The sequence below is a fragment of the Brassica napus genome, chromosome C2 (genome assembly GCF_020379485.1).
Source record: "Brassica napus cultivar Da-Ae chromosome C2, Da-Ae, whole genome shotgun sequence".
NCBI classification, from domain to species: domain Eukaryota; kingdom Viridiplantae; phylum Streptophyta; class Magnoliopsida; order Brassicales; family Brassicaceae; genus Brassica; species Brassica napus.
Genome location: NC_063445.1, coordinates 6,522,492 through 6,545,862, shown reverse-complemented (window position 1 = coordinate 6,545,862; position 23,371 = coordinate 6,522,492). Strand labels below are relative to the sequence as shown.

The 23,371-nt window shown below is 29.7% G+C and overlaps 1 long non-coding RNA gene across 4 annotated transcripts; it reads right to left on the bottom strand.

Annotated features, from left to right (window-relative positions):
• Nucleotides 1-4,003: 4,003 nt before the first annotated feature.
• LOC106381510 lies at nt 4,004-5,885 on the bottom strand. 4 transcript variants are annotated; one of them, XR_007319909.1, is made up of 4 exons: nt 5,447-5,884; nt 5,297-5,354; nt 4,301-5,218; nt 4,004-4,217 (listed from the first exon to the last, which is right to left on the bottom strand). It is a non-coding gene; the product is annotated as an uncharacterized LOC106381510 (long non-coding RNA). The 4 variants fall into 4 exon arrangements; XR_007319908.1 differs by having other exon boundaries at nt 4,301-4,892; nt 5,051-5,354; nt 5,447-5,883; XR_007319907.1 differs by having other exon boundaries at nt 4,301-5,354; nt 5,447-5,640; nt 5,724-5,878.
• Between the last annotated feature and the right edge of the window lie 17,486 nt (nt 5,886-23,371).

Sequence of the window (23,371 nt, the reverse complement as noted above, 5' to 3'; positions counted from 1 at the left end):
TATAGTTTATCCAACATATTTATTTAATATTAATCATTACACCTTTTTTATGTAAATGTGAAATTAGTATTATATTGAAAAAACATTGTAACATAGAAGAATCTTTATCAATTTATAAAAAAAAAAAATAGATCATAATTGGCCATCAAATATCTATCATAATTATGTATGTAATTTTATGACTCAAAATATTTATATTTAATATAAAGAATAACAAATGATAAAAGTTTATTTAAGCTTGGGTTTACTAATTTACAAATTATTTCTTTAAACATTCATTCAAATATATATATTTATAGTATAATTTTGACTGTATAAATTTTCCCACAAACATTATTGAAATAATAAATATATTTTTTTAATTCTTATGGGTTTTTACTACAGATAATAGTTTATATTTCTTCAATGAAAGGAAACTATGTATTTTCAATTTGAATATGGTGATTTTAAAGGTTTTTTTAGCGTACTACAAAGGTTTAAAAACTGCTTTTAAAATATTCTCATTTGTAATGTTTTTTCATTTTTATGTTTTATATCATACGTAGTAATTAAAATCAGGAAAAAGCGCCAAAAAATTTGAACTTAAAAAAAATTAAAAGGCTTTAACTCATAACTCACTAACGGATTAAATGGTTGACTTTCAATATATAGAATATGGGTTGGTCAACAAAAATATAAGATTTTATTGGTTTTGATTTTAAATTTAAAGATTAAATATATTACATAAATTTTGAGTTTCTATATGTGTGAAATTTAATGAGTCTAAGCAAATTAGGTTTCGATCTTGTATTGTAGTATCATCTCAGTTGTTAATGTTTTAAAAAATAAATAAATGAAATAAACGGTTGTAACTGATCAATCTAGAAAATAAATGAAAATTCTAACTTTATCTCTAATTTGATATCATTTGTAGAATATAATTTTAAATGATAATCATTTTCATTAATAGTTTATTTATTTTTTTGAAAATGATAAAATTAACACTCCTAAAGCATTTATAATTAAAAAAAAAAGTGTTTATAGAAGTTTATAAACTGAACCTACCTCCTAAATACTAAACCTTAAACAATAGCCACTACACCCTAAACCCAAATGTTAATATTTTGATTAAGTGTATTTAAAAAAAAAAGAGTATTCAACTTAGTTATTTCAAGGAATTTCTCAAAAAGTAATCAATTATATTTACAACACATAATGCTGTCAGAAATTCAAAATAATTGAAAGTAAGTTAATATATAACTTAATATAAGAAAGTATAAAAATTCAGACATAAACATAAAACTAATAACTGTCACAAAACATTTACAGAGAACACGATTCTTTATAAATAAAATCACTTACAAAATAGTTTTAAATTACATATGTACATATTTAAAGTTATATATGAATTTACTTTGAATTTGTCTGTCTAAAACACTATCCAATATAAGATATTTAATCATAAAAAAGGCTAAACACAAATATAGGATTTTAAATTGATTTTTAGACTTTTCAGTTATAGCCTTCAAATCATTGATATACAATATTACATATACCAAAATCATATGTAATTTATATTTGATAAATTGTTTTGTTAAAACATATACAATTTTAAATTTAGGTATGACATTTTAATATTCACTTTTTAAATCTAAACCAAAAAATCATGTTTGACTAAAAATTAAATGATTAAAATGGCGTGTTTGTAATTTGAGATTTTTGGCATATTTTTAAAAAGTATTTTGATGTTTTTCCTTTAACAATTGTTTACCATTTCTACCAATCTTTCTCCGGCATAAATTAAGTTTTTAAAGTGACAATCTTATTAATGCATTTTATTTATGTTATTATGATAAAATAGTAAATTATTGTACCGAGATGGATTTATAAATTGATATTACAACTTAGTATTTATTGGTTATTATTAGTAGATGTATTTGTTAAAGTTTTCATTCAAATACTTTAACATTTGATATCATATTGGAATTATGTTGTTTTTGATTAATCAAGCATATGTACCTTTTAGAACTGTTTAGATTTGATGTTCATTGCTTAAAAAAAAGCTATAAGAATATTTTGGCTAAATAATTTAAAGCAGAGATTAAGACCAACACCCCAAACCAAAATCCACTACCCCTAAAATACATCACACTCATCTATATAAACAAAGCAGACATATGCTTTTCGAATGAAAATCACGGATCATGTCTAAAGTATTGTATAACTGGTTTAAATTATTATCTATACTATTATTTGCGAAGTAATTTTTGGAATCGAACTCTAACATTAAAAATTAGAGCGGTTAATATCGTTTATATCCTTAATGAATAAACTCTCTAAATTAATCAAAAAATAAAACGAATTTCAAATCTATATGATTAAAAATGATTAAAATTAATAATAAATGGTTTATACCCTTAATAAATAAATTATATAAATTAGTCAAAAATAAAAACAAATTATCTGATTAAATAAGTGAATAAAATTAATAATAATAAGAATTATCTAAAATATAAATAATTATAAATGAATTTCTATTAATAATATTATATTTATATATTATATTAGATAATTGACTATGAATAAATATAATAAAATTTTCAAAATAAAAACACGTTTTAAAACATAAGATAATTCTTAGATATATTATGTTGTTATCTGAAAATAATATTTTATTATAAATTTATAGTTATATAGAAAACAATTTATAATTAAATGCTAATGATTTTCTAAAATAATTCTAATATGTGAATGTTTTTAAAATTTAACACAACAATAACCATTTATATATTTTGATAAAAACTAATGAATATATATTAATAATATTTTATTTATATGTTATATTAGATAATTGACTATAAGTAAATATAACAAAATTCTCAAAAATAAAATACATTTTAAAAACATAAGATCATTCCTAAATGTGTTATGTTTTTATCTGAAAATATTTATTTTTATTATAAAATATATATTTTAGTTTTTGATTTATCTTTTTAAAAACATAATTAATAATTTATCATGTTGTTTTTAATTTAATAGTTATAAACATATAAATATTTATAAGAACACTATGCACACATATGCGGGCATAACACCTAGTATATTAATCTTCATATATCTTATACTTATAAGACTCTAATAATTAGTTAGTAACACTTTTTATTTAAATATGTACAAAACATTAAATAACATAATATGTATATGTAGGTGTTATTTTTATTATTTTTTGGAAAAAGTATATGTATATGTAGGTGTTAAATATGTATGAGCCACTGGTCTCCTAGTCTCTTAATAACGCAGTAAAACAGTCTAATGGTAATGTTATTTTGCATCCGTGTATATATACTTTCTGTTCCCACTTTTGTTAATGTTGACAAAGAATTTTAATTCCTTTGCTTAGGAAATTATTCAGGAAAAAATCAAACATTGTGTAATAATTTAATGATGACATGTTTTTGGCATGAATGTTAAACTTTTGGTATGGAATATATGTGTTGCTCATAAAAAACAACTAAAAACATTTGTGTTTATGCTCTCTTTAGTGTGAATGTTTTTGTCTACAATTAACAATTTAAATTACTTTTCAATTCAATTTAAAATTTGAATTGCTTTAATATATTACTGTAACAAATATTTATTTTGTTAAATTTTTATTTTTTTTGTATATTTTCCTGGTTTTTAAAATGATGTAACGTCACAATATTCTCTTTGTGAGATAAACAAAAGTATTTAATTTGCATTATTTTCTTATTGAACTGTTAATTGATGTTAGTTTGTTATAATATGCAATTTCTAATTTAATTAAAAACGTGAATACTACACAAAAACACAAACATTATTTCGGTACTGGGGTAGATATTTTCAACATTAACACTAATCCTTATCTCCTTCACTAATATTACTTTCTATTTTTCCTCTTTCTCTACTTAGATAAAATAAATAAATCAAAATCAGTTGTTCATTCTACGTTACAAATCATCTAATTTTTCTTTTGACCATCACGTGCAGTTCAAACTAAAAAGAATAAGTCTTCTGTAACATGCTTTATATTCAAAATTTTTGTTTGTTCCTGATCACACAAACAAAAACCAATTTATATATTCTTCATGTCATTGGAGAAACATATATAGTTTACATAGGAGCAAAGATGTTTCTTATAAGAATATAAAGTACTTGGTCGTGCCTTTTGCTTCCTCTGAGATTACTCTTGTTCTTGTTGCCAACTTAGAAGCCACAACCTGCATGTCAACAGAAATATCAGAAATGGTTGCAGATTTGCCGATAGTTATGGGGGTTCTATAAAAAACTAAGATGGGGTTACCAGCAGGAGCTGCTGATTAAGTAAGGCTCATTGATCGCAAGAACACAATCAAACATCAGAATGTCTTCCCATGGAAGAAGTATGCGCTAAGTAATCACCTCCCGAGTCTATCCACAGCCCAAAGCAGTATGACCAAACTGAAACCAAGTACAGTCTTGAAGAACTTGTTTGCGCAAAAGGGTACACGCCTTGAAGCAAAGCTACAAATCACAGTGAAAAGAGCAGTGCTTCCAGTTCCAGCGAGCATGATAGAAATCTGTGTAAAAAGCTCTGGGATCTCTCAACATGATCTCTGAATAGAGAGCATTGCTGTTCCTTTGAGTTTGTAAGTGAATTCTCAATCTATTTGCGGGTAGCCAAGACAGAGTCTTAATGATGGTTTGTTGAAACAATCCACACATGAAAATGGATCTATGCAATAAACTCAGCAACAAACCTTCACACTAACTACAGCGGTTAAAGAGACTGTAAACAGTCAACTTCAAGCCAGTTTGAATTTCTTAAACATGCAAAGACTAAACAGGACCAAGGCGTACACAACTTACAGATTCAAATGCGACTTTTTGCAGGAGCAAGGTGTTCAGAGTTTCACCTACGTATTTAAGAAAAAAACCTACACATAAAGCTCTTGTATAACTTTTCTCAGGTAAATTTTTGCTTCTTCTCCTAAAGGCTGTTTGGATTCAACTCTTTGAACAACAAAATAATACCTCCCATCCAAGTTAAAGATAAAAGAATACAGAATTTTACCCCAGTTTCAGCTGCCAGAGGCTTTCCAGGACACAAACTTCAGATTCCAGCTCAAACAATTTTTTTTCTTAATAATCATCTGGATGCCTGGAAAAATTGACTTGATCACAGCTGTTTTTTTTAAAGAAGATAACTGTTGCAGCTATGTCCAAACCGCAGCTGCGAAACCTGTGAGTAGTGGCAAGAAATGTAAATTCAAATAGTTTCTTTGTGACATTGGAGCGATGAAACGACAAATTTACAAACCACTAAGAACGGGAGAAAAATATTGATGCGGTAGATTTCGAGTTGTGCGTAGCCATTTCTGCGAAGAAGATTAAGAAGTAATCAAGAAATCAAGAAGTGGTGACCTAGATTGATTTGGATCAATAGAAGAAGAAGTAAAGAATCTGATACCTGCTTGCCTGTAAGGAGAAGCTCCAAGCCAATAAGCAAACCACCTTTAGCTGTGCTTATCGTCTCCCAGAAACGGATTAACCGGAAGCCTAGTTCAGATTCCGCTGTACCCGAGGAGATGTTGGTGAAATACACAGCGACATAAAACTTTCCGGAGGACTTAGCAGATCTCATGGATACAGCTTGATCTTCGACTGAAAAAATCGTAGATTACGGTATACAATAAGAATCGAGAAATAGATCATACAGGAGGAAAACAAAAGGAGGTGAAAGATACATCTTGTAAGAAGGTGTAAAGAGCAAAAGCAATGATTTTAGAGTGGATAGTTACTGCAAGTAACGGAGATTCGGAAAGAATAGAACAATGGCTACAAAGAGGAATCGTAAGAGACTATTGACTGAAAAGGGAAAGCGTGGGTTTTGTCGGAAAGTGTAACATGGTTTTTAAATGGGCCGAAACCAAATTTTAGAAGACCAAAACATTTGATCCATGTCGACAAAGAAGATGTAACGTGGCAAAATAGAAACATTTAATTGGTTGAATTTTTTGCTGATGTGGATAGCTTTAGAGTGGAGTATATGCTGCTTTTAGTATAGTATAGATTATATTCAGAACGTTGACAAAAAAAGACTAGTATTAAAAGTTAAAACTATCAAAGTTTCGTTTAAATTGATTTATTGCTTATGTCAAAAAAAAAATGATTTATTGCTCAGATGTTTTTAATAACGACAGAAGTATGTCCGATCGAGTTCTGAATTCTATCAGAATCGAGTTCTGAAATTTGAAAATGGATTTAAATTCTGCAAAATATGTCAAAGAGATTTCGTAAAAATATTATCAAATAAATTTTTACAATTCTCTTTTGGTTAGGACTTAAAATATTATTCAAATTTTTTTGTTTAGGATTTTTTTTCTATAAAAAAAGAAAACAACTATCAAATATTCTTTTAAAGTTTTGTAAGAGATTTTATAAAAAAAAATTAATATTACATAATCTTTTACAATTATATTTTGTCTATGATTAAAAAAAAATAGAATTTCTATCAAATAACTATTTGGGAAAATTTGGAGAAATGCACTCCAATAAGATTATAATTTGAAAACTACACCCTTATTTAATTTTTTGGGAAAATACACTTATATATATAAATTTACCTAATTGCCCATTCTTAATATTTATAATATATTGGTTAAAATTTGTTTTAAAAAAATTGTAATTTCTAATATATTGTTTAAAAATTGTTTTTTTAAAAAATCGTACAGAATCTATCTAATATCTTTTTAATTTATCTACATAATATATATTTCTTATTATTTTGAAAAAAAGAAATCAAAACGCGTATCGTCTTCTTCTCCTAGCCATTTCTGAAATTTTTCCCATTTTTCTCTTAGTTTCACAGATTCTTCCTCTTAGAGGTTTGTAGATTCATGAATCATATTTCAGTTTCTAATTCTGATTCTATTTTATTCTGACAATAAATCTGTTTTATCTTTCTTTTAGGAAAATCATGTTGCATTCGGCTGGAGTTTTAGGAGAGTGGAAGATGAATAAAGAATCATGGAGATTCAAGGTGAATACAAGAGCATGAGGTAAATTATTTACCATTAAAGAAGACTTGGAGTTTGATGAGATCGTTGAGATGGTTCATGAAGATTTTGGTATAAATAGGTTGGGTAATGAGTGTTCTTCAAAAAAAAAAGGTTGGGTAATGAGTTAGAACTTAGCTATGCACTACCAGAATCAATGCTTCGAGATATGCCTAAGGATACACCACCTGTTTTTGTGAACAATGATCGGCAATTGGTTTCTATGTGTGAAATGTGTAAATCCACGCTTATGCGTCTTTGCATCTCGGTGAAGAATGGAAACCTAGGGAACCATGATCAAGGTTTCAGTCGTGAAGATATTGCTGTTGATGGAAAAGGGCATGAAAATAAGAATAAGAATGTCAATAGACAGGAGAGTAATCAAGAACCAGAAGTGGAAGTTTCTAATTTTCATGATGCAAAGGTCATTGAAAAGGGTCAATGGTTCAAAAATAAATCAGAGCTGTCTTGGAGTATACGGATGCTTTCGAATGAACGCAAATTCAGAATTGTTGTCAGCAAGTCAGACAAGAAGTTGTTAGTTGTCAAATGTGCGGATACAAGCTGCAACTGGATGGTTAGAGCTGCCAAGACTAATCCGACAAGCGAGTTTTTCTGGGTAACAAAGTACATCGACAAGCATACATGTTTTTCTAGAAACACTGGTGGACCGAGAGCTGCTTCCAAAGTTATAAGTAAGCTTCTTTTGCAAAAGTTTGGAAATTCAGGTCTAAATATGAAACCAGAGTTGATTTCCAGTACTATGAAAAAGAGATATGGTCTTGATTCAAAATATTGGAAGATATGGAAAGCTAGGGAAGATGCTCGGACAGAGGTATTAGGTTCTCCAGAAAGTAGTTATGTTCAGCTTCCAGTATACATGACTTTACTTGTTTATATAAGTTGAATAAAATAAAATAAAGGAAAATCTGTATAAACTTCATGATAAAGTCAAAACAAATCATAATTCACATATTTACCTTTGTTATTATAAAATTTAAATGATAAAATAACATATTTATCTCAACACATATATTTGTCTTAAACAAAATAATTTTAATGTTATAATTTTATTAATTCCGAATTTATATATTAATTTCGAATTAATATCTTAATTATTGAAATATATTGGGTAAAAAATTCAATTCATAATTAAAGAAGTGTATTTTTCAAAAAGTAAAATAGAAAATGCAATTATCAAATTTCAAGTCTTAAATAGGGTATTTTGCAAATTATTCCTAACTATTTCCGGTTAATATTAACTATTTTTAAAAGTTTCAGTTTTCAAAATTCGTTTTTGTTTTCAATATCATTAATATTTTTACAATTTTTCTTGTTAATTGAATAATTGTTACTATCATGTTTATCATTAAATGTTTGAAGTAAAAATTGATATTAAATAAAATTTTACAATTCTCCCTAGTCACGATTTAAAAAAAAAATTCTTAATTAGTTAAGATTAGAAAAAAAATTTCTTTTAGAAATCTCTTTTTATTTAAGATTTTAGGAAAAGAAGAAGTTATTTTCAGATAATGAAAATTTTTATTCACACATTCACAATCTAATTTTTTAATTGACACATTTCACAATCATAGCATGTGAATATTTGAAGTTAATTTTGGTTTATATTTTTTAACACAAAATTATTAAAAAGTAAAATTAGTTAATTATAAGAAAAATAAGATTACTTTTTGTTTTTATTTTATTTAGACTTGTAAAAAAAGAAATTAATTATTTTATTTCTTTCATATTTTTATACAACTATTTTATTTTTAATAGAAAAATTGTGTTTAATTATTTAGATATTTTATCTTATACATACAAATACATATTTATCATATTTACACGTACTCATGTACGACAATAACATCAAAATTAAAATTTATGCTAGCATTATAAGATGTAATAAGGATAATAAAAAGTTTCATGTAAATATTATTGTGTTTGTAAAAATAATATGTGAAAGCTTAAACCTAAATACAGATGTGAAATATTTGTAGTTATTTTTTGTCATAACTTTTTAACATACAATTATCTGTTAAAAAAAAGAAAGTTATTTACTCATAAGAAAATAATAAAAGTAATGTTATAATTTTCTTTAATTATGCTTTAAAAAGTAATATTATTTATTTTAAAGTTAGTTTTTCTTCATGTTTTTATTAAATAATTTATTGTACTTGTAGGATTTTACAACTAGTTTTTGTTTAACATTTTTTTCTAAAACTTTAATGTTTATCTTTTATAATTCTCTCTATCTTTAGTACCTTTTAAAACAAACATTATAATAATAATAATAATAATAATAAGAATAATAATAATAATAATAATAATAATAGTAATAATAATAAGACTATTAAATGATATTTATAATTAATTTTTAAGAAAAATCGTTTTAATTATTTTAGTATATATATTATAATTATATTTTCATTAAAAGTTTAGAAACTAAAAATTATACTGAATAAATTGTTTTCAAATCTATTTTTTAGTATTTTGAAAATGGAAAATTTCTAAAAACATTACTACTAAATATTTTTTTAAATCGTTTTTACTTTTAAATAATTTTTAAAAGTAGTTTTCAAATTCGTTTTTATTATATTAGTATGATCTATTTTAATCATTATATATTTAAACACATATCACGATATTATAAGAAAAATTATTATCAAATAATCTTTTGCAATTATTTTTTTATTCGGATTTTAAAAAGAAAAATTACTATTAAATAACATATATAAAAAGATTTTTAATAAAATTCATTTTTGTTAATATCATAGAAATATATTTTTAGTTATTATATAGATTAACACATGTCACAGTCCTAAATATATATAATTTATATGTGTCGCGATCATGTTAATTAGCAACTTTGAAGTACCAAGCTTTATATAATAAGACAAGATATGAGCCTGTTGCGTTGCAACTGGTTTTGTTTGATGTTCTAATTTAATAAAAACTATAAAATAATAAATCTTTTATTATAGTTTTATAATTTTTTTTGCATATGTTGTTTGAGATTTATTTTATAATTAAAATTCGTTTTCACACATAAGTTCAAGTTAATATTTATATTTTATAATCATGGTGTATAGATGAATTGTTATAAACTTTATACTTAGGATTAGAGAAAATACTATACCTAAACGTTTAAAATAAACACAACCGTAATAAAAAAAGTTGAATGAAAAGTAAAAAAGAATGGATGTCAAATACACCAATCGAGTCAATGACAACATTATACATGTTCTTATAGACTAATTCAATGTTTTATTAAATAAGTCTTTACAATTTTATGTTGTTAGGATTTTTTTTTAAAACGGAAAACATTATATTTTATAAATATCCTTTTTATTTACAATTAAAATAATAATAAAATAATATTAAATACTCTTTTACAATTTTGTTTATGATTTTAAAAAAGGAAAATTAGTGTCATATAACCTATTACAATTATCTTTTCAGAAAAAAATAAATTGCTATCAAATAATTATTTTTAGTTATTAAAAAATAATTTTAAAAATTACAATTATAAAATTCGTACCAATACTAATTTTACACATCTTTTGTTAATTAAATTTTTTTATCATCATGTTCATCATCAAATACTCTCTTAAAAATATTATCAAATAAATTTTTATAATTCTTTTTTGATTAAGACTTAAATATATGATACAAATTTCATTTGTTTAGGATTTTTTATAAAAAAAGAAAACAACTATCAAATATTCTTTTACAGTTTTTTTTTAGGATTTTAGAAAAGAAAATTAATATGACATAATATGTTACAATTATATTTTGTCTAGGATTTAGAAAACTAAAATTTCTATCAAATAATTATTTCCAGTTATTATTAACTATTTTAAAAGTTGTCATTTTAAAAAATATTAATATTTTTACAATTTTTTTGTTAATTAAATAATTGTTACTATCATTTTTATCATTTATTGTTTTAAGTAAAAATTACTATTAAATTAAATTTTACAATTCTCTTTTTAGAAAATCTATTTTATTTAGGATTTTAGGAAAAGACGAAATTATTTTCACGTAATGGCATTTTTTTATTGACACATTCACAATCTATTTTTTTAATTGATACATATTACAATAATATCAGGTGAAATATTAGAAGTTAATTTTGGTTTATATTTTCTTAACCTAAAATTATTAAAAAGTAAAAATAGTTAATTATAATAAAAATAAGATTATTTTTATATTTTTATTTTATTTGGACTTTTAAAAAGGAAATTAATTATTTTATAATTATTTTATTTTTTAGATTTTTATACAACTATTTTATTTTTAATAGAAAAAATTATGTTTAGTTATTTATATATTTTGTCTTATACATGCAAACACATATTCATCATATTCACACATACCCATGTACGACAACAACATCAAAATTAAAAGTTATGTTACGATCATAAGATGTAATAAGTATAATAAAAAGTTGAGTTGTATCTAGAAATTAAAACAAAATACTCAAGTAATACTTTTCATGTAAATACTATTCTGTTTTGTAAAAAAATATATGTGGAAGCTTAAACCTAAATATAAATGTGAAATATTTATAGCTATTTTTGGTCATAATTTTTTAACATACAATTAATTATCTATTAAAAAGGAAAAATTAGTTACTTATAAGAAAATAATAAGAGTGCTTTTACAATTTTCTTTTAATCAAGCTTTTAAAAAGTAATATTATTTATTTTAAAGTTAGTTTTTCTTCATGTTTTTATTAAATAAGTTACTGTACTTGTAAGATTTTACAATTCGTTTTTGTTTACCATTTTTTTCTTAAAAGTTAATATTTATCTTTTATAATTCTCTATCTTTAGTATCTTTTAAAACAAACATAATAATAATAATAATAATAATAATAATAATAATTTTTAAGAAAAATTGTTTTTATTATTTTAGTATATATATTTTTAATTATGAGATAGTTTAACATATATCACATTTTTAAATATATAACTGATATGTGTCACAATCATGTTAATTAGCAATTTTGAAGAAACAAGCTCAATGTAATATTTTAAAATTATATTTTGATTAAAAGTTTAAAAAATAAAAATTATATTAAATAAATTGTTTTCAAATCTGTTTTATAGGATTTTGAAAAAGGAAAATTTCTAAAAATATTACTACTAAATATTTTTAAAAAATTGTTTTAGTATTAAATAATTTTTAAAAGTAGTTTTTTTTTTCGTTTTTTTTTTTGTTCTCTTATTATATATATTTTTAATCATTATATATTTAAACACATGTCACAATATTGGAAGCAAAATTATTATCAAATAATCTTTTGCAATAATCTTTTGATTAGGATTTAAAAAAACGAAAATTACGATTAAATATTATTTATTATTACTTTTTAATATAATTCGTTTTTGTTAATATTTTAGTAGATATATTTTTAATTATAAAATAAATTAACACATGTCACAATTTTAAAATATTAATAAGATGGTGTAATATTATTTGTAGATATTTTGTTATATATATATATATATATATATATATATATTTTTTTTTTTCCCCGGTAAAATTTCCGTCTGCCGCCACTTATATATTATTTGTGCAGTCAATGACTGACTCATATGCATTACCAACGAAGACAACAGCTGATCCTTTTCCTTTCTTTTATTGGTCAGAACAAATGATCTTCACAAATTCATACGCCAAAGACTCAAAAGATCTACACATTTTGGCCAAGGCAACTGCTCTGTAATCACCTAGCTAGTTTTGTATATTTATCGGTAATACAAATTTTGATTCACAATTTCAGGCTCAAACAGGTAGGGGGTGGATTATTATAGCCTCGCCCATCTTCTAATTTACAATTTTGATCAGTGATCTCATCTCATATATTATTCACTTTTTATGCTATAATTTTACGCAATCATGCATGGCGCCGTGTTATCCAACAATGCAAAGACTTTATAGTGAGTGCATTAAGTTCCGAATCATCCAAGTTCTGATTTTTGGTTCTAAGCAACCTTGCGTCAAAGGGTAACGTCCACAAAACCAATACATCTTGCATATATTTAAAAAAAAGAAAAACTATTATATAGACCGAGACCGTGCCCGTTCTTTGATTATCTATCAAATTTATAAATTAATACTCAAATATTTAGTTGGTGATGGCGTGCATGACGAATCCGAGCATAATGACAGGTATATCATAACATCAATCTATCTTTCATCCATAAAATATAATGAGTATATATTAAATACATTGAAGTAAGTAGACTCGCTTTACTTCTTCTACACTTATCGACAGAATAATTTACGTAAATAATTTAATATGGATGTGGGATAATACTATAGTAGGAGTCGACAAATTTGTTTGTTGTTCTTTTACTTAAAGTTTGTTCGTTTTTTGTTCTATATGTAAACTGGTTACATAATGTTGACCCTTATAAAGTTCCAATTATACATACCTTTTAACGCAGTAAGTTCCTAATCGCTTAGGTTTCGATTTAGGGTTTGATATGGATCCTTTTTCTATGTGTCTAGGTCAAGGAGTAACACGTCCAAGAAATCTTATAAGAAATTGAAGGAAAATAGTTTTTATATATAGCCCCAGCCCGTACCTTCGTAATATATTAGATAAATAAATAGTAAAATAATCAGCTGGTGATGGAGGGCATGACGAAACCGATTTATGATCACTACAAGAAAACACATGGTTAACAAGGAAGTTTAACGAGGAAAAACAATCCTCATAAATTTACGTCGATTTTACGAGAAACTTACGTGAAAAACTAAAGTCATCGTTATTTCCTCGTAACGTAACGACAAAAGTGTTTCGTCGTAAAGTGGATGTAATTTAACGAGTATTTTACGAGGAAAAACTATTTCCTCGTAAATACGACGTAAACTTTGCGTGTTATTTACGAGGAAATAGTTTACGTGTATTTAGCGAGGAAATTTTGAATCCACCAACTTTGTAGGTGTTACACGTTTTTTTTTGCCACCTAATTAATTTTCGTCGTAAATTCATAGGAAAATTACAACTACCAGATTCGAAATTTCCTATAAATATGGATGTTTGAACATCATTTTAAACACACTAACAACAAAAAAGGTGAAAGAAAAAAAAATGGCTGGCTCCGGGACTATTTACGAGTTGCGGAAGTGGATGTATATGCGTAGAGATGCTAACGGGAGAGTGACGAAAGAATACCTTGCGGGTCTGGAGACATTTATGCATCAAGCAGATTCAACACCGCTCGCCCAAGAAAGTGGTAAGATGTTCTGTCCTTGTCGGATATGCAATAATTCGAAACTGGCAAACCGTGAAAATGTTTGGAAGCATTTAATAAATAGAGGTTTCAAGCCAAATTACTATATCTGGTTTCAACATGGAGAAGGTTTTAATTATGATCAGAATGAAGCTAGTAGTAGTAATAGCAATTTTCAGGAAAAAGAACCGGTTGATCATCATTTGCATAATGAACATAGTTACCATCAGGAGGAGATGGTAGATTATGATAGGGTTCATGATATGGTAGCTGATGCATTCATAGCTCATGATGAAGATGAAAAACCTAATATAGATGCAAAAAAGTTTTACGAAATGTTAAACGCGGCGAATCAACCACTTTACAGTGGTTGTAGAGAAGGTCTCTCTAAATTGTCGTTAGCTGCTAGAATGATGAATATTAAAACTGATCACAATCTACCTGAAAGTTGCATGAACGAATGGGCGGACTTGTTTAAAGAGTATTTGCCGGAAGACAATGTATCTGCTGATTCTTATTATGAGATTCAGAAACTGGTTTATGGTCTTGGGTTGCCTTCGGAGATGATAGATGTTTGCATCGACAACTGCATAATCTATTGGGGAGATGATGAGAAGCTAGAAGAATGTCGATTCTGCAAGAAGCCACGATTCAAGCCGCAAGGACGGGGACGTAATAGGGTACCGTACCAAAAGATGTGGTACCTACCAATTACAGACAGATTGAAAAGATTGTATCAATCAGAGACAACTGCTGGAAAGATGAGATGGCATGCCGAGCATACTCAGACGGATGGTGAGATGACTCATCCATCAGATGCAAGAGTCTGGAAACATTTCAACAAAGTACATCCGGATTTCGCTAGCAATATCTGGAATGTGTATCTCGGACTATGCACAGATGGATTTAGTCCGTTCGGAATGTCAGGGAGACAATATTCATTGTGGCCAGTCTTTCTTACTCCATACAACCTGCCACCGGAGATGTGCATGCAACGGGAATTGCTATTCTTGACCATATTAATACCTGGTCCGAACCATCCAAAAAGGTTCCTGGATGTTTTCCTACAACCACTGATAAAAGAGTTGAAGGCTTTGTGGTCAACAGGAGTGAGGACGTATGACTGTTCAACGAAAACGAATTTTACGATGCGAGCGATGCTTTTGTGGACCATAAGTGATTTTCCTGCCTATGGGATGTTGTCTGGATGGACTACACATGGGAGATTAGCTTGTCCATATTGTAATGGAACGACAGATGCGTTTCAACTGAAGAATGGTAGGAAGACAAGTTGGTTTGATTGTCACCGTTGATTTCTTCCCATTGGCCATCCTTACCGAAGAAACAAGAATTTGTTTAGGCACAAAAAGGTTGTGAGAGACACTCCTCTTCCATATCTAACTGGAGAACAAATTGAAGCGCAAATCGACTACTACAGAGCTAACGAAACAGTTCGTTGGGGTGGTAATTGGCATGTCCCTCGTAATATGCCTGATTCTTACGGTGTTCATCACAACTGGCACAAGAAGGGTATATTTTGGGAGTTACCATATTGGAAGGATCTTCTTCTGCGCCACAACCTCGATGTGATGCATATAGAGAAGAATTTCTTTGAAAACATCATGAATACAATATTGAATGTCCCAGGGAAGACAAAAGACAACATAAAATCGAGGTTGGACTTGCCGGATATTTGCTCAAGAAGCGAGTTACATATTAAAAGCAATGGACAAGTTCCCGTTCCGATATTCAGATTATCTTCAGAAAAAAGTCGGTGTTGTTCAACTGGGTGGCATCAGAAGTGAAGTTCCCTGATGGGTATGTTTCGAATCTCTCTAGATGTGTTGAAAAGGGTCAAAAGTTCTCCGGGATGAAGAGTCATGATTGTCATGTCTTTATGCAACGACTACCGCCTTTTGCATTTGCGGAGCTACTTCCAACAAACGTACATGAAGCACTTGCAGGTACATAGTGTATTATATCACAATAATTTACAAAATAATATATGACTAACAATGTGTATAATTTTTTTTTGGAATATAAAAGGCATTGGAGCATTTTTCAGGGATCTGAGCACACACACTCTTAAAGAAGAAGTTGTGGAACAGCTTCAGGAGAACATTCTCATCTTATTGTGCAACTTGGAGAAGATATTTCCTCCCGGATTTTTTGACGTCATGGAGCATCTAGCTGTCCACCTCCCATATGAGGCATTGCTTCGTGGACCTGTACATTACGGATGGATGTATCAGTATGAGCGAGCCATGAAATATTTGAAGGGAAAAGCAAAGAACCTCGCCAAAGTTGAAGGTTCTATAATTGCTGGAAGTTTGACGGAAGAAATTTCTCACTTCACATCGTACTACTTTGCGTCAAAAGTACGTATCCGGAGAAGAGCTCCAAGAAGATATGATGATGGTGGTGTTGCGCCAACATATGCAGTTGCTGGTGTGCCAGACATCTTGTAAAGGTCACCACATCACAGATGTATTTCACACGAGGCTATACTTTTCATACATATGAGTATGGTAGACAGCGGGCGACCAGTAACTATGGAATATGTGTGAAAGGGGAAACAGATTTCTACGAGATCTTGACGGAGATTATTGAAGTCGAATTTCCAGGGATACTGAAGCTGAAATGCGTCCTCTTCAAATGTGAATGGTTCGACCTCGTCGTCAACAGAGGTGTTCGGTCTAACAAATTCAGTGTAGTTGATGTCAACGGTGGACGAAGGTACAACAAATTCGAGCTTTTCATCTTAGCTTCACAAGCAGACCAAGTTAGCTTCCTTCCATACCCTCGGAAGAGAGATTCAGGTATAAATTCGTTAGCAGTGATCAAAGTTACACCTCGAGGACGAATCATCAGTGGAGAAGAACCACCATTGCAAGAAGAACAGATAAATGAAGTCGAGGAACCTGAACAAGAAATTGATGACATCCTTCTCATTGATCCGCATAATCACGAGTACGAAGATCTTACCGATGATGCCACATACGAAGCTGTTGAAGACGAGTTTAATGAAAATGATGATGTTTCTAGTGATGACGAGAATGTCGATGTATCCGATTGATGTATTTGTTTTATGAATAAGATGAGGGAGTTTGTTTTATGAAAAAGATAATGTGGGGTTTGTTTTATGAACAAGGTAATGTGGGAGTTTGTTTTATGAATAAGCAAATGTGGGAATTGTGGTTTGGAATGGAAATAAAGATGGGGTTTGGAATATATGAAGTAGAAAATAAAAAATATGGGGTTTGGGGTTTGGGGTTTAGGGTTTCGGATTCTAGGGATTTAAACATAACACTCGTTAATTCCACGTAAGAACAAATCGTCGTTAAAGACTCGTAAGCCAACGAGGAAATAACGACGAAATATTAAAATAAAGAACGCGGGCTCGTTAATTCCACGTAAGCACAAATCATCGTAAAGACCACGTATAAGAAATCGTCGTAAATTCCACGTAGGCAGAAATCGTCGTAAATACCTCGTAAGCCAACGAGGAAATAACGACGAAATTTAAAAATAAAGATGGAGTTTGGAATATATGAAAATAAGGAATATGGAATTTGGGGCTCGGGGTTTGGGGTTTCAGGTTTGGGGTTTGGGGTTTGGAATATGGGGTTTGGGGTTTGGGGTTTAGGGTTTGGGGTTTAGAGGTTTCGGGGTTTGAGGTTTGCGGTTTGGGGTTTCAGGTTTGGGGTTTGGGGTTTGGGGTTTGAGGTTTGGGGTTTGGGTTTGGAGGTTTCGGATTTTAGGGATTTAAACATAATACTTGTTAATTCCACGTAAGCAGAAATCGTCGTAAACACCACGTAAAAGGATTTAAACAAAACACTCTTTAATTCCACGTAAGCAGAAATCGTCGTAAAGACCACGTTGGATGAAATCGTCGTAAATACCACGTGAAAAGATTTAAACATAACACTCGTTAATTCCACGTAAGCAGAAATCGTCGTAAAAACCTCGTAGTGTAAAAACTAGAAAAAAAAAAAGAAAAGGATAAAAATACCAGAATAACATGTGGCAAGATTTCCAGCAATTATAATACGTAAGTCTCGCCCACATAAATTCTAACATCTTATCATTTTCCTATTTTTTTCAAATATTTATAATTTGAATAGGATTTTGCTGAAGAATGTGATTTCAGATAGGGTGTGATTTGGGAGTTTGTGTGTGGTTTGAGAATGAGAGTTGTGGGTATATTTATAGGAAAGCAAGCCTCGTTAATTCCACGTAAGCAGAATCGTCGTTAATACCTCGTATACAAAAACACGGGCCTTTGTGATTCCTCGAAATTTCCTCGTACAAAAAAACACGGGCCTTTGTAACTGCTCGCTATTTCGTCGTAAACTTACGAGGAATTTGCGACGATATGTAATCTTATATATACCTCCGAGCGCTCACTCTTTCTTTCCTCTCTACTTCCTCTCCATTTCGTAGAAATGGTAAGCCTCTCTAATTCCTCTCTAATTTGGTTAGTTTAGGATAGATTAGGTGGTTAGTATAGGGAATTTAGATGAGTTTGCGAATTTTATGTTATTTAGTGTTGATTAGGTGGATAATGTTGAGAAATATATTGTTGATGTTAATTTTAAAAATTTAATTTTTTTCCCAGGTTCGAAAAAGAAGACTTACTGCCCATTACAGAGAGATCTTCGGTGAGCCGGGTAGTCGTTTAGACCCGGCCTCTTCTTCAACTCCCGGTTCTTCGGGTCAGGAGACTGTCCCCGAGACTCAGTACACTCAGAGAGTCTCTGGGTCTACTTCTTCTAGTGCACCATCGGCTCCTCATGTGCCTTCTCCGATGGCTCATCCGACGATGCCTCCTCCTGTGCCTCCTCCGATGGCACCTCCGATGGCCGCCGATATTCATCCCGATTTGATGGTGCCTTCGAGTGCTCCTTACTCGCAGTACACTGTAGAGGACATTCTCCGTCTGCCAGGCAGAGAAGGTTTACCAGTCATCGACCCGGACCGACCAGACGGAACTTTGTGGTATGTTGCATTAATTTTTTTTTTAATTCGTTTAAAATTTTTTTATAACATTAAAAAATAATTTATATTTTAAATTTGTATTTTCCAGGTGGGGGGTTGACAACTGTCTTGCATCGGACGTAACCGACACGATCAAAGGTTATTTCTCCATGGCACATCCAAACTGGAGCAAGACGCCTCACTACGTCAGAAAGACGTGGTTCAAAATTTACGCTGTAAGTTTCTATTAATTAATTATATATACTTAAATTTTTTCATGATTTATATATATACTTTCTAAAAAACTAATTGTTAATTTATTTTTTCCAACAGCAAAAATATAATTGGGCCTTGAGGATCACTGAGAGGGTGAGGAAGAAGTTTAACGCTAAGGCGAAAGTTCCCTTGTTGGACACGGTCTCCAACTGGAAGGGTGACTGGATCGTGAAGGGATATGAGCATGGAAAACCCGCTGAGCTCACCACGGATGTGTGGGATAGCCTCATCCGTTATTGGCGTCTTCCTGATTCCATTAGAATCGCCCAGTCTTGCTCTAACTCCCGTAACACGGTCGATGAGCACGGAAACGGGCCGATGCTTCACACTACGGGCCAAAAACCCCACGTCGGTGTCCGTTTGGAAATGATAATTAAATATTTTATTAAATAAATTTTTTAATATATATATTTTATTCTAACTTTCTGAAATCTTTTTTAGGCCAAAGAGACGGGACATCTCCCGTCTCTTATGGAACTTTACGAGAGGACCCACAAGAACAAGGCGGGCGTATTTGTAGATGGCAAGTCCGAGCAAATCTACAACGACGTGATTGCTCGGGTTGAAGACCGCCAGACTCAGCTGACCCAACAGTCTACCGACGGATTACCCGTCACCTTATCCACACTTGAAGTGGATAAGATTTACGAGGAGGTAAATTTTCAAAAATTTTATTTTTTTATTATTCATTTAATATAACTTTAAATTTTTACTAACAATATTTATTTTTTGTTTTTAAGGTTGTCCCTAAAAAAAAGGGACAGACGTTGGGGATTGGTTCCGTCAACGATGTTCCGAGAGCGACATCGTCTTATGGTCAGCGACGGGATGATGAAGTCACTGAGCTGCGTAGAGAGTCCGCTCAGCTGCGTAACGAGTTGGCCACGACAAAATCTCGTATGGGTGGAGTCGAGGGCTTCTTGGACGTTATAGCGGCCACAAATCCGGAATGAGAGTCCATGTTGAGGAACATGCGACAACAACATCACATTCGAGGCGAGTCATCCGACGTACATAACGAGGCGGATGTTACGAGGAGGAGTGATGAATTCTACCAGGCGATGAACGACCCTTAGTTTTTTTTCTTTTCCGGTTGTTGTATTATAAATTCAAAACTTATTTATATATAAAATATTTTCATATTGATTTATTTTTATTTTAATTTTTAATTTTTTTAATAAATTAAATAATTTTAATTATTTTTTAATTATATTTTAAATTCTGTAAAATAATAAAAACGAAGTAAATTCGTAGCTAATGTACGACCTATTTACGTGGAAACCTTACGAGGAAATGACGAGAAATAATAAACGAGTATTTTACGAGAAAACATTTACGAGGAAATAACGAGGAAAGATAAACGAGTATTTTACGAGGAAATCCTTTCGTGGTCGTTACGTGTATTTTGCGAGGAAACACTTTCAAGGTATTTACGTGTAGTTTACGAGGAACTCGTTTCGAGGTATTTACGAGGAAATATAGCGACCTCCTTACGTGGAATATTGACGTGGTCTTTACGACGAAATGATCTACTTCGTCTTTACGACGAAATATATTCCTCGCTAAGTTACGACGAATTAGCGAGGAAATCTGTGTTACGACAGATGAGTAACGAGAAAACGTGGTTCCTCGCTAATTCGTCGTAAAGCCTCTTTTACGACGAACTCACGAGGAAAACCGACATCGTTAAGATTATGTTTTCTTGTAGTGGATAGCCATAATACATTGTAGGGCAATGAATTATAGATATGTTACCCTTTTTGGTTTCCAAGAAGTTTTGGACCAGAAGAATTAAATGGATGTCTAAGCTGTCTCCCGGTCAGCTAGTACACCGGTTGAGCTATACGTAAGAGCATCTCCAAAAAGAAACTCTATTTTGAAGTTTCCAAAACTTTATATTTGAAGTTTAAAAGTGTTCTTTTCTAAAAACAAAATTTCAAACTCAACTTCAAAACTATTTGTATTTTATAATATGAACTTTATATTTGTCATAACTAATTTGAATTCATAAAACTTTTATAAATAACTAGCACATATATAAACATATATTCTATAAAAATTTAAAAATTTAAATAAAAATAACTTAATTAATATTAAACTTCAAACGAAATATCATATTATTCAATAAAATGATTTTCTTAATGCATATATGATCTATTAGTGCATTTCGAAGTAAAATGACTCTCCTCATTTTTACTTTGTAGATTACGAGCTAAAAATTGTTGAAATCGGGTGATATTGATACTTGTAAATACATAAGATCAGAACAAGAAAGTAAAAGAGAAACATAAAATATTGCTAAAAGACTAATTTCTTTTTGATGATATTAATACTCGTGAATATATTTGATATGAACAATAAAGAATTGTACAAAAAATACATCAAAAACAATAACAACAACCATCTTCAGTTGCACAAAAAAAATTGGACAATATTTGAAAATTTTGAAGGTTCGGAATCAAACTTACCTGACTATTAGTGTTGTTGTAATATTTAAATTTGTGTACTAGTTATGTCTTCATGTAATTTTAAAAAATCTTTTTTGTTAAGTTTCTTTTGTATATTATTGTTGTCTAAATCTAGCTTAAAATATTTTAAATCTTATTTTAAAGTTTTATTTAATTTTATGTGTAAAATTTAAAATATGTAAACAAAAATCAAAATATATATGAGATATAACTTTTTAAGGATTAAAACGATAAACAAGAAAATATTTATGAATCATAAAGGTGATAGTGTGATTATATGGACCAAAATGCAAATAAAAACATGAATTTTCAAATTTGAAATTTCGAGCAGTGAAACTTCAAATATAGAGTTTCGCTTTTCAAAACTTCAAATTTGAAATTTTAAAAAGATTTTTTTTTGGAGAGAAAAAACTTCATATCTGAAGTTAGAGTGTCCTTTGGAGATGTTCTAAACTCCTTATCGTATCCAAGTAAGCAAATTCAAAACTGTTGTGGTATACCACGAAATTTTTTTTTTTGTCTCAGTTCTCAGACATGAGCTGAAGAGGTAGTAAGAAAATAAAGTTTAATCTGTGGATCAAATCACTGAGATGTAGTCTGTTACATATGGCTAAAGTATAAAGATCCAAAATACAGACTAGCTCAACACATAATACGCACACTACATAGACACTATTCTTTTTATATTTGCTACATGGTTTAACGATTGCAAGAGCCAAGAACAGAGTAGTTTCACACAAATTACTTCGCTGTGGTTTTGCTTCCATATGCTAAAATCCAAGAGATGAGATGTTCACCACCGAGACCTTTCTCAAAGGATCCTTGTGTATTAATTCTTGTATGGTCTATATCTATGTATCTGGAAATTGGGACGTTTACTTGAGCTAAAAGCTTGCTACTGAGATCCTTGGTCCTTGTGTATTCGTCAGCACCGTATGCTCCACGGTTACAAACTTACAGTTCGGTATTAGCTGGAAGATATTTGGTGTTTGCTTAGAATAAGAAAAAAAGCAAGATGAGGATGAGATTGAGATTGAGATTGAGATTGAGAAGGTTGGTCAGTAGTGAGTGGGACCGAACATTAGTGAATGTCGTCTGTATCTGATGATTAAATGAATGATGTCTCTCACATACAAACACACTTTTACTGATTTGTCATAGTTAAGTTTTTGAACTAGACAGTTTTGACCTGGTCAACCGTTCGGAACCCAAATAGAACGGCACGGTCGAGGTACGAATGAAAAAGGTGACTTAGAGTTGAATTTGAATTCAAATTTGGCAACTTAACCATCAATGCTCATTTCTCAGCTAGGCCCACTATTAAGTCTCTCAGCATCCGAGGAAAAATAAAGCTGAAAGGACA